The 11640-nt window shown below is 30.0% G+C and overlaps 1 non-coding gene across 1 annotated transcript; it reads right to left on the reverse strand.

Annotated features, from left to right (window-relative positions):
- Positions 1-5705: 5705 nt before the first annotated feature.
- On the reverse strand, positions 5706-5816 carry LOC140981896 (small nucleolar RNA R71). Its single transcript, XR_012176171.1, has one exon. It is a non-coding gene; the product is annotated as a small nucleolar RNA R71 (small nucleolar RNA).
- Between the last annotated feature and the right edge of the window lie 5824 nt (positions 5817-11640).

The following is an 11640-nucleotide window of genomic DNA, read 5'->3' on the forward strand; positions in this document are numbered from 1 at the left end:
TCCAATTAATTAAATAATTCCTTAAAATTCCTTTTTCATTAAAATAACTTATTCTTTATCTCAAATTAAGTCTAGAAATATTTTTTCATTATTAAAATTTATCTCATTACTCCAACTTCAGTCCGGCCTCGCTAACTGAAAAGATAAAAACTAAACTCATGCGATTTAAAATAAATAATCATGACTGAACTAATTTTTAAATGCCTTAAATATAAAAGAAATCATTTTTAATTTAAATACTAGAAATTATGCATCGCTTATACGTAGTCCGATTTACGGGTTCTACACCAAGCCTATGTATATGTATTTGTTATGTACAACTTTCTGCTTACTGAGTTTTATCTCATTCCAGTTAATGTCAAGTGATCCAGGTGATAAAAAGGATTGAAGCAGATTGTCCGAGGAGGAAGAAGTCATATAGCTATGGAAGGGAAACTTTTGAACTTTTGTTATGAAACTTTTAGATTGGAAATTATGGGGAGAATGATGTGTACTTTTGGTTTTCTTTTAAAGGATTTAAAAGTGAATTTTTATGTAGGCGAATTTTGAAAATTCTTATGATGTAAATGATTTAATGTTCTTTCCCGTTTAATTTTAAATGATTCCCCGTATGTTTTTCCTTTTAAATTAAATGTCATGAGAGGGGGTTGTTTCAGAAAGGTTCAAGGAAGGATTTTCACAATGACAAAAGAGGGTGCCAATCTTGATTATTCAGTCATATCAAGTAATATTCTCATATCTGGGAAGGAAGCCCTTACCTTGATTGACACTGGAGCAACTCATTCTTTTATATCTGAAGTATTTATGCATTCTTTATCTCGTGAACCTACTGTTATGTCTTTACATTTCAATATTATGTTGCCCTCTGGTGATGAGATTTGTCCTACGAGTATCCGTAAGGCATGTCCGGTACAGATGGGTACGAGATTGTTATATGCTGATTTTATTGTTATTCCAATGGTTGCATTTTGAAACAACCCCCTATCATTACATTTAAATTTAAAAGGAAAAACATACGCGGAAGCATTAACATTTGAAAGGGAAAGAACAATATACCATGTACCTCATAAACATGTCCAAAACTAATATACATAACCATTCACAATCATATCCTTCAATACATAGCCAAAAGCCAACATAAATTTTTCCCCATAATTCATTTAGCAAAATACATGATATTTTAAAACTTCACATGTTCACTAAACCCAAAACAAAAGTGACATGACCAAATAAAATATTTCCCATTGCCTTTTATATGACTTCTCCGGCCTCAGACAATCCGCTTCAATCCTTTTTATCACCTGCATCACACGATATTAACTGGAATGAGATAAAACTCAGTAAGCAAAAAGTTGTACATAACAAATACATATACATAGGATTGGCTTGAAACATGGCTATAGCAATGGCAATGAACAATGAATCAGTGGCAATGGACAATAAATCAATAGCAATAAACAATGAATAATACCATCTTCAATGAACAATAGATAACAAATCAATATAGATGGTATTTCATGGCATGAATTAAAGGAAAGGAAATGATAGTTCTGTGACCTGTGACCTGTGGATAGTATCTCTTTGATATATAAATATATCAAAGGTGAGAGATACTCATAATCATGAAATTGGCCAATGACATGCATGAATTACTATCATTCCTTGGCTTTAATCATAGGAAATCTCATTGAGGCATTTAAACAAACATTTGGTAGGCACAATGGTGTATTAGCTCCTTGATCAATGAATTCAATGGAAATGCTTGAACAATGAACATATAACAATATATAGATCAACTATATACCAATGAAAGGAGCTAATTAGCAATAACATGGCTTGATACATATAAAATCATGTGAGCACTTGAAATGAAGCTTCTACTTACAACCCAACAAGTAAATGATGGCTAAAGTGATCTTGAATGAATCCTACAACAATAAACATAATAATAACCATAAATCATCACCATAAATCCAAGAATTCAAGAATTCAACTTAACACTTCATCACTTCAAACCCTTCCAATTCCAAGAATATAAAAGTTCTTACCTTGAATCTTGGAGAATTAGGTAGAAACCACTAAGAAATCTACTAAAATCCTAGCACTTGGAGTAGAGAAATGAAGGAAAGAAAACTTTGAGAGAAAAAGGTTGGGAATGATCAAAGGAAAGGAGAGAAATGAGAATTGTGAGGAAGTATCTAGAAATAGGTATAAAAAACTTACAATCCATAAAAAACGTGTTTTATTTTTTATACAGGCTGCCGGGAGCATATGCGCGACTTTCCGGGCGCATATGCGCGGCCCCTTCTGCCCAACCATTAAACTTCAGCACCCGGCGCATATGCGCGAGTTCTGGAGCATATGCGCGCCACATTCTACCAAAAAACTCATTTTTGGCTTCCGAATTTGCGAAAGTGGTGAACATAAAAGTTGTATCCCTATGTGTTTTCTTGCATCTTCAATTGGCCTCATGTCATTTGAAGGTCTGAGTAAAAAATTATGGTCATTCTCCCAACATGTGTCAGTGTAGGAACAACGAAACACACGACACACTTCGGGCCACTTTTGGCTCGTCTTTCCTAATGATTTAAACAAAACTCAAAACATGAAAGTTATAGCCTTATATCTTATCGTTCTAATGGAAGTGGCCTCACATCAATTGGATCAATTTACAAAACATTATGCTAAAAACCACAACTACTGCCAAGTTGTTCATACCGTTTCTGCACTTCCATTTCCTATTTGGCTCAAAATCAACTTTTTATTCTATCCATTCATTTCCATAATCATCACCAACTATGAACATAATACCAAAACAATAACCATAAACAATGACCATATATTAACCATTCCAATAAACATAACCATTACACATAATCTCAACCATCAAACTATATGAAATATCCATTACCATAAATATCCAATAACCATATTTCCTAAACACCCAACCAAAAATATTATCATGAACTAATGCTAAAAGGTTGAGACATTACAATCTCCCCTCCTTATAAAAATTTCGTCCCCGAAATTTTCTTACCGTCAAATAAATTCGGATAACGATGTTTCATATCCTCTTCCGGTTCCCATGTGGCCTCTTCAATAACATGATTCCTCCAAAGAACTTTGACAAGGCCAATTTCTTTGTTCCTCAACACTTTAACTTTGCGATCAAGAATTTGAACTGGCATTTCCTCGTAGCTTAGGTTAGGCAAAAGATCCACTGATTCGTACCGAAGAACATGAGATGGATTAAAAAGGTACTTACGTAGCATTGAAACATGAAATACGTTATGAACTCGATCCAAGTCCGGTGGCAATGCAAGACAATAGGCTCGGTCTCCAATCTTATCAAGAATCTCGAACGGTCCAATGTATCGAGGACTTAACTTACCTTTCTTTCCAAATCGCATAACTCCCTTAAGAGGAGCTATTTTGATAAATGATGAAACTTAAAATTAATAATTTATCATATGTTAAAACCTATATTTTAAAATTTAAGTTTCACTAAAATTATAAAATTATGTTATTTTAGTATTGTGTGTTTATATTTAAATGTCTTACTAAATATGTTTTATTTTCAGGTTTTCTACGTGTTGGTAAAATAATGATAACTCAAGCTAAAGAATTCAAATGGAGGTGATTCAAATATTTTTGGAATCCTTGAGAAATTATCTACAACTTTGCAGAAGACATGATTGCCTAAAAAGTTGGTTAAGATGATCAAATTGTGAAAATATCAAAAGGAGGACAAATTTACTTTCACCATGACCAGCATATAGTAAAAAAATCATAACTATTTCAATATTTAACCAAATGAGGTGAACCAAGTGGCCAAATTCATCTACAGACAATTCCCCACATGTTTGCTGTTTTGAGCTGAGTCAAATTCGGTGATTAAAGTCGTGGAACAAAGCATTGAAAGAAGGGGCATGGAATTGAAGTTGGAGGAGACAAAGACTACTATTACAACTACATTGCATTAATAGAATTTTTGACCCTTTCTCTCATTTGGCCTATAAATAGAGGCCTTGTGCTAGCTTGAGAATCATTCTATCTCATTGTAAAATATAGTGTGAGTGTGTATAAAAGTTCTAAGTTCCAATATATTTTTCATTTTCCAAATTATGAGTGATGTTTTTAGTGTTGATCAAAAGTAAGTTCATGGAAAGCTAAATCTATTATGTCAAGGTGAAGAGGATGAATTCTTGGTGAAGTAAGATTGTTTATATTTTGTATATTCTTTCTTTATTTCTTTTCATTTTGCTAATTTCTTTTTATTGTAGGTATAAAAATGAATTATTTGTTGTTATCAATTTACATCAAATGCTTGATACCATTGAAGTGGTTATCTTGATTTGTTGTTTAATTTTGATACAATAAATATTTCATCAATTATTATTGTTATATTATACATACATTAATATACATATATATATATATATATATTTATATAATTATATCATATATTTCATTTAGACGATAGCGTGGCTCTGCCGGTTGTTCTAAATGAAATATTATGATATCTAACAATCTAACATTTACTTTATCGCAACTAACTTTTACTTTCCGCATCTAACATTTACTTTATCGCAACTAACTTTTACTTTCCGCATCTAACATTTACTTTATCGCAACTAACTTTTACTTTCCCGCAACTAACTTATTAAATCATATATTTCATTTAGGCAATAGCGTGGCTCTGCCGGTTGTTCTAAATGAAATATAATGATTTAATTTAACATTTATTTTATGCAGTTATATATTTATATAGTTATATATATAATCATAGGTACCATATATAAAATATCGGTGAATTCGGTATTTTCTATAGTGGGAACTATATTATATTAGGTGTGTGTTTAAATATTTTTATTTTCTTGGAACCATTATTTATGGTGGTTTCCTTTGTTTTACTTTTAGTTAAACAATATTGCATAAACCAAGAATAAATCCTCGAGCCTTGACAAAATTTATAATTTGTAAACTTCGTTCTTGCATTTGGTAATCTATAAATTAATAAATTTAAACTTAAAATAACCTCTCTGTGGATCGATCTCGTACTTACGAAATATATTACTTGCAGACAACCTACACTTGGGTGAATTATAATTTAAGTAGTAGCAAGTTTTTGGCGCCGTTGCCGGGGAGGTATAAATTAAGTTTATATTTGTTAATTATGTTTTATTTATAAGTATTGTGTTTTTTTTTTGTATGAGTATTTGGAGTCGAAAAAAAAGTGGTAGACTTATTCGAGTATCTGAAAATAATTTAAACATGGATGATAATTCAAATAATCAAGATAATGATAACAATAATAACAACAATAATAATAATAATCAAGAACATGATCAATTAAGAACACTTAGGCACCATATGAACCCTATTAGAACTAGTGCCCCATCTTGTTTAGTTTTTCCTCCTGATGCATCTAATTTCAACTTTAAACCTCAAATTATTCAACTTTTACCAAATTTTCATGGCTTAGATTCTGAAAATCCATATTTACATCTAAGAGAATTTGAGGAAGTTTGTAACACTTATAATGATCAAAATTGTAGCATGGATATAGTTCGATTAAAGCTTTTCCCTTTTTCTTTAAAAGATAAAGCTAAAACATGGCTACAAAATTTGAGATCAAGTTCAATAAGATCATGGGAAGAAATGCAACAACAATTTCTCAAAAAGTTTTTTCCTTCCCATAGAACAAACTCTTTTAAAAGACAAATTACTACTTTTTCTCAAAAACAAGGAGAAACATTTTATCAATGTTGGGATAGATATAAAGAATTACTTAATACATGCCCACATCATGGTTTTGAAACATGGAGAATAGTTTCTCACTTTTATGAAGGTCTAATACCTAAAGATAGGCAAATGATAGAATTCATGTGTAATGGAACTTTTGAAGATAAAAACCCAAATGAAGCTATGGAGTATTTGGATTCATTAGCAGAAAATGCTCAAAATTGGGATAATATAGGCACAATAGAACCACCAACAACTAAAATCAATAATTCAACAAATGGGGGTGGTATCTATAATCTTAAAGATGATATAGATATTCAAGCTAAACTTGCATCTTTAGCAAGAAAAATTGAGTCATTAGAAATGAAAAAGAGTGGTCAATTAAAAAGTATTCAAGAAATTGTTTGTCATATATGTGATACACATGATCATGCTACAAAAGATTGTCCAACATTACCTTCATTTAAAGAATGTCTCCATGAACAAGCAAATTATGTTAACAATTATAAAAAACCAATACTAGATCCTTTTTCAACATCATATAATCCTGGATGGAAAAATCATCCTAATTTTAGTTGGAGGAATGATAATAATGCACAACCCTCACAACAATATTTTCAAAATAACCAAAATCATCAAGGTTATATTCCTTATGTTACACCTCCAAGAAAAAACTTTGAAGATGTAATTCATGCATTTATCCAAAAGCAAGAATCTATCAATATTCAAAACAGTCAATCTATGACTGATTTGAAAGAAACTCTTGCAAAATTTGCATCTGCACTTAATATTCATGAAAAAGGAAAATTTCCATCTCAACCTCAACCTAATCCTAAAAATCAAAATCAAGAATTAAAAAATGAAAAAATTGATCAAATAAAATCTGTTATTACCCTTAGAAGTGGTAAAATAGTTAATGATCCATATAGTAATGAAAACAAGGATCATTTAAAATCAAAGAGTAAGGATGATAATCCTGATACTTTTGAGAATGATGATACCTTAAATTCTAAAAATAATATGTTGAATGATAAATCATCTGAAATAGTAAATGAATCAAATAAACCTCCACCATTTCCTCATGCATTAACAAATCATAAAAAACAAAAAAATGATTCTGATATCTATGAAGTTTTTAAACAAGTAAAGATAAATATTCCATTATTAGATGCTATTAAACAAGTACCTTCATATGCAAAATTTTTAAAAGACTTATGTACTGTGAAGAGAAAATTGCATGTGAAGAAGAAAGCATTCTTGGCTGAACAAGTAAGTTCTATTCTTCAAAATAATTCTAGTTTAAAATATAAAGATCCTGGTTGTCCAACAATTTCATGTATTATTGGAGAAAATAAAATTAAAAAAGCTTTGTTAGATTTGGGAGCAAGTGTGAATTTACTTCCTTATTCAGTTTATGAAAAACTTAATTTAGGAGAATTAAAACCCACTTCTGTTACTCTCTTACTGGCGGATAGGTCAATCAAAATACCTAGAGGTATTGTAGAAGATGTGTTGGTTCAAGTTGATAAATTCATATATCCTGTAGATTTTATTGTTTTGGATACACAACCAATAGAAGTACATAATGAAATTCCAGTAATATTGGGACGACCATTTCTAGCAACTTCAAATGCTTTAATTAATTGTCGAAATGGAATAATGAAATTGTCTTTTGGAAATATGACTCTAGAACTTAATGTGTTCAATTTATGTAAACAACCAAGTATTAATGAAAATGAATATGATAATGAAATTGAAACAATTATGGAAGAAAATATACAAGAAGAAAACTTAAATCAACAATCTGAAGTTTTTTCAATAGAAAGTTTTGAGTCTGAAAATAATTTTAAAAAAGATGATAATACAAAACTTGAATTAAAAGTTTTACCATTCGAATTGAAATATGTATTTCTTGGTGAAAATAAAACATTTCCTGTTGTAATTTCTTCCACTCTTCTACCAAATCAAGAAGAAGATTTAATTAAATTACTTAAGAAATATAAAAATGCAATTGGATGGACTTTGAAAGATATAAAAGGTATAAATCCTTTAATTTGCACACATAAAATTCATTTGGAAGAAAATGCTAAAACATATCAACAACCACAAAGAAGGTTAAATCCACATATGAAAGAAGTTGTTAAGAATGAAGTATTAAAACTATTAGACGCTGGAATTATCTATCCAATCTCAGATAGTAAATGGGTAAGTCCAACACAAGTAGTACCTAAAAAGTCAGGCATCACTGTTATAAAAAATGAAAAGGGAGAGTTATTACAAGCTAGGATTCCATCTAGTTGGCGTATGTGTATTGATTATAGAAAATTAAATGATGCAACTAGAAAAGATCATTTCCCACTACCATTTTTAGATCAAATTCTAGAAAAAGTAGCAGGAAATTCTTATTACTGTTTTCTTGATGGGTATTCGGGGTATTATCAAATACCTATATCATTAGAAGATCAAGAAAAAACTACTTTCACTTGTCCTTTCGGAACTTTTGCATTTAAAAGAATGCCATTTGGTTTATGTAATGCTCCGGCTACTTTTCAAAGATGCATGTTAAGTATTTTCAGTGATATGATTGAAGAATTTGTAGAAGTTTTTATGGATGATATAACTGTTTTTGGAAACTCATTTGAAAATTGTCTTAAAAACCTAGAAGAAGTATTAAAACGATGTGAAGAAAAAAATCTTGTTTTAAATTGGGAAAAATGTCATTATATGGTTAAATCTGGGATTGTGTTAGGTCATGTGATATCTGAAAAAGGAATTGAAGTTGATAAAGCCAAAGTTGATGTTATTGCTAATTTAACATCACCAAAAACGGTCAAAGAAGTTCGATCATTCTTGGGTCATGCAGGTTTTTATAGAAGGTTTATAAAAAATTTCAGCATAATATCTAAACCAATTTCGAATCTTTTAACAAAAGATACACAATTTGAATGGACTCAGAAATGTGAAAATGCTTTTAAAAAAATAATTAATCTTTTAATTACATCACCTATTTTACAACCTCCAGATTGGTCTTTACCATTTGAATTAATGTGTGATGCAAGTGATTATGCTATAGGAGCTGTGTTAGGACAGAGAAAAGAAGGAAAACCGTATGCAATCTATTATGCTAGTAGAACCTTAAATAGTGCCCAAATAAATTATTCAACTACTGAAAAAGAATTACTTTCAGTAGTATTTGCATTAGATAAGTTTCGATCTTATTTAATTGGTTCTACTACTATTGTGTACACTGATCATTCTGCCGTAAAATATTTATCAAATAAACAAGATGCTAAGCCAAGATTAATACGGTGGATTTTATTGTTACAAGAATTTGATATTATAATTAAAGATAAAAAAGGAAAAGAAAATGTCGTAGCCGATCATTTATCTAGAATAATGACTGAATCATCTCATAATGAAATACCAATAAATGAAAATTTTCCAGATGATCAGTTGTTTTATGCTACTATTATGCCCTGGTTTGCTAACATTGTAAATTTTATTGTGACAAATAAAATGCCTTCTCATTGGAATTCACAGGATAAGAATAAATTCTTGATAGAAGTTAAAAAATTTTATTGGGATGATCCTTACTTGTTTAAGTATTGTCCTGACCAAATTTTTCGACGATGCATACCCGACAATGAAGTAAGTAATGTTATTAAATTTTGTCATTCTGAAGCATGTGGAGGTCATTTTTCATCCAATAAAACAGCTGCAAAAATCTTACAATGTGGATTTTATTGGCCCTCTTTATTCAAAGATACGCATTTATTTTGCAAATCTTGTGAAAACTGTCAGAAGATGGGATCAATTTCAAAACGAAACATGATGCCTTTAAATCCAATCATAATTATTGAAATATTCGATAGTTGGGGGATAGATTTTATGGGTCCATTTCCATTATCTTTTGGATATACGTACATTTTAGTCGCTGTTGATTATGTTTCAAAATGGATTGAAGCAATTGCATGTAGAACTAATGATCATAAAGTTGTTATAAAATTTTTAAAAGAAAATATTTTTAGTCGATTTGGAATACCTAGAGCAATAATTAGTGATGGGGGAAGTCATTTTATAAATAAATCATTTTCTTCTTTGTTAAGAAAATATGGCATTACACATAAAGTTTCTACCCCATATCATCCTCAAAGTAATGGTCAAGTTGAACTTGCAAATAGAGAAATAAAACAAATTTTAGAAAAAACAGTTAATCCAAATCGAAAAGATTGGTCTTTAAGATTAACTGATGCATTATGGGCATATAGAACTGCATTTAAGACATCATTAGGGATGTCACCATATAGGTTAGTTTTTGGTAAGCATTGTCATTTACCGGTTGAACTTGAACATAAAGCTTATTGGGCAATTAAAGCATTTAATATTAATTTAGATGATGCATCTAAATTAAGAAAATTGCAATTAAATGAACTTGAAGAATTAAGAAATGATGCATATGAAAATTCAAAGATTTATAAAGATAAAACTAAAGCCTTTCATGATAAAAATATTATGAGAAAGTCATTTGAAATTGGACAAAAAGTTTTACTTTATAATTCTCGTTTGCATTTATTTCCAGGAAAACTAAGATCGAGATGGTCAGGACCATTTATAGTTAAATTTGTTTATCCTCATGGTGCTGTTGATATTGAAAATCCTAAAAATAATGACGTGTTTAAAGTTAATGGGCAAAGACTTAAGCCTTTTATAGAAAATGAAATTCTTAATGATGATTTTATGCCTTTATATGATCCACAATAGTTGTTTGATATTTTCATTTTGTTTTTGCAGATTCTAGTTCATTTCCCTGTTAAGTGGCGGATAACGGTACTCCGTGACTATCTAAGTCGTTTTTTAAGTTTTCCCAAAATAATTGAAATAATAATAATAATAATAATAATAATAATAATAATAATAATAATAATAATAATAATAATAATAATAATAATAATAATAATAATAATAATAATAATAATATGGATGCTTGTATTGTGAATCTTCGTAAATATTTTGCTTGTTTACCTGATAATGCGTTGAAAAAAATTTATAAAGTTAGATGTGAACGACTAAGGTTGATGATGTCATATGGCATACCGAATGATATCCGGTTGATAATTGAAGCAAAAGTCCTATTGGTTGGGGAAGCAAGTGATATAATAATAAGACATATGCCAGGATTTGGTAAAAGCACATATGCCAAGAAACGAAGAGGTAAACATATAAGTGGATGTCATAAATGTGCAAGGTGGACTTGTAAAGGGAAATGCAAAAATGTTGGAATGACATCAATGAATAGAGAAGATAAAATTTTATTCATTAAGATGGTCTGAGTAAAGAGCCTTTGGATAATTTTCTAGAGGTTCTTGATACGCATTCTAGTGGGTACGTGCAAAATGAACTTCTTAAACTATGGTGGCATTTTCAACATGAGGAATATCAATATGGACGGTGGAATCAGCCTTATGAAGATCCTACTGTAGTAACGCATATCTGTTTAGAAAAGTAAATATATATATACAATTTCGTCTCGGGAATCTGACGTTAAAAGACCCTGTTTGTCAATTTATAAGAAAAATGGATGGGAAGCATATCCTCGACTAATAGAAGGCGTTGAAGCCGTTACTAAACGTTAAATCAGAGGAAGATGTGAGCCACAATCACAACTACGCTGTATATATGTGTTTTAATTTATGTCATTTTTATTTTCTTTTAATAATAATAATTTCCTGTTCAAATATTGACTTTTGGCATGTTACACTTATAAATTCATATGCTGTGATTTAACAATTGCAGAAAACATATTTCTCAACATGTCGACGTCCACGGTAAGTAAAATCAAAAATATTTGTGTATTTTGTGGATCTAGTGCAGGAAAAGATTCAATTTATGAAGAGG

The sequence above is a fragment of the Primulina huaijiensis genome, chromosome 7, assembly GCF_012295235.1.
Source record: "Primulina huaijiensis isolate GDHJ02 chromosome 7, ASM1229523v2, whole genome shotgun sequence".
NCBI lineage: Eukaryota > Viridiplantae > Streptophyta > Magnoliopsida > Lamiales > Gesneriaceae > Primulina > Primulina huaijiensis.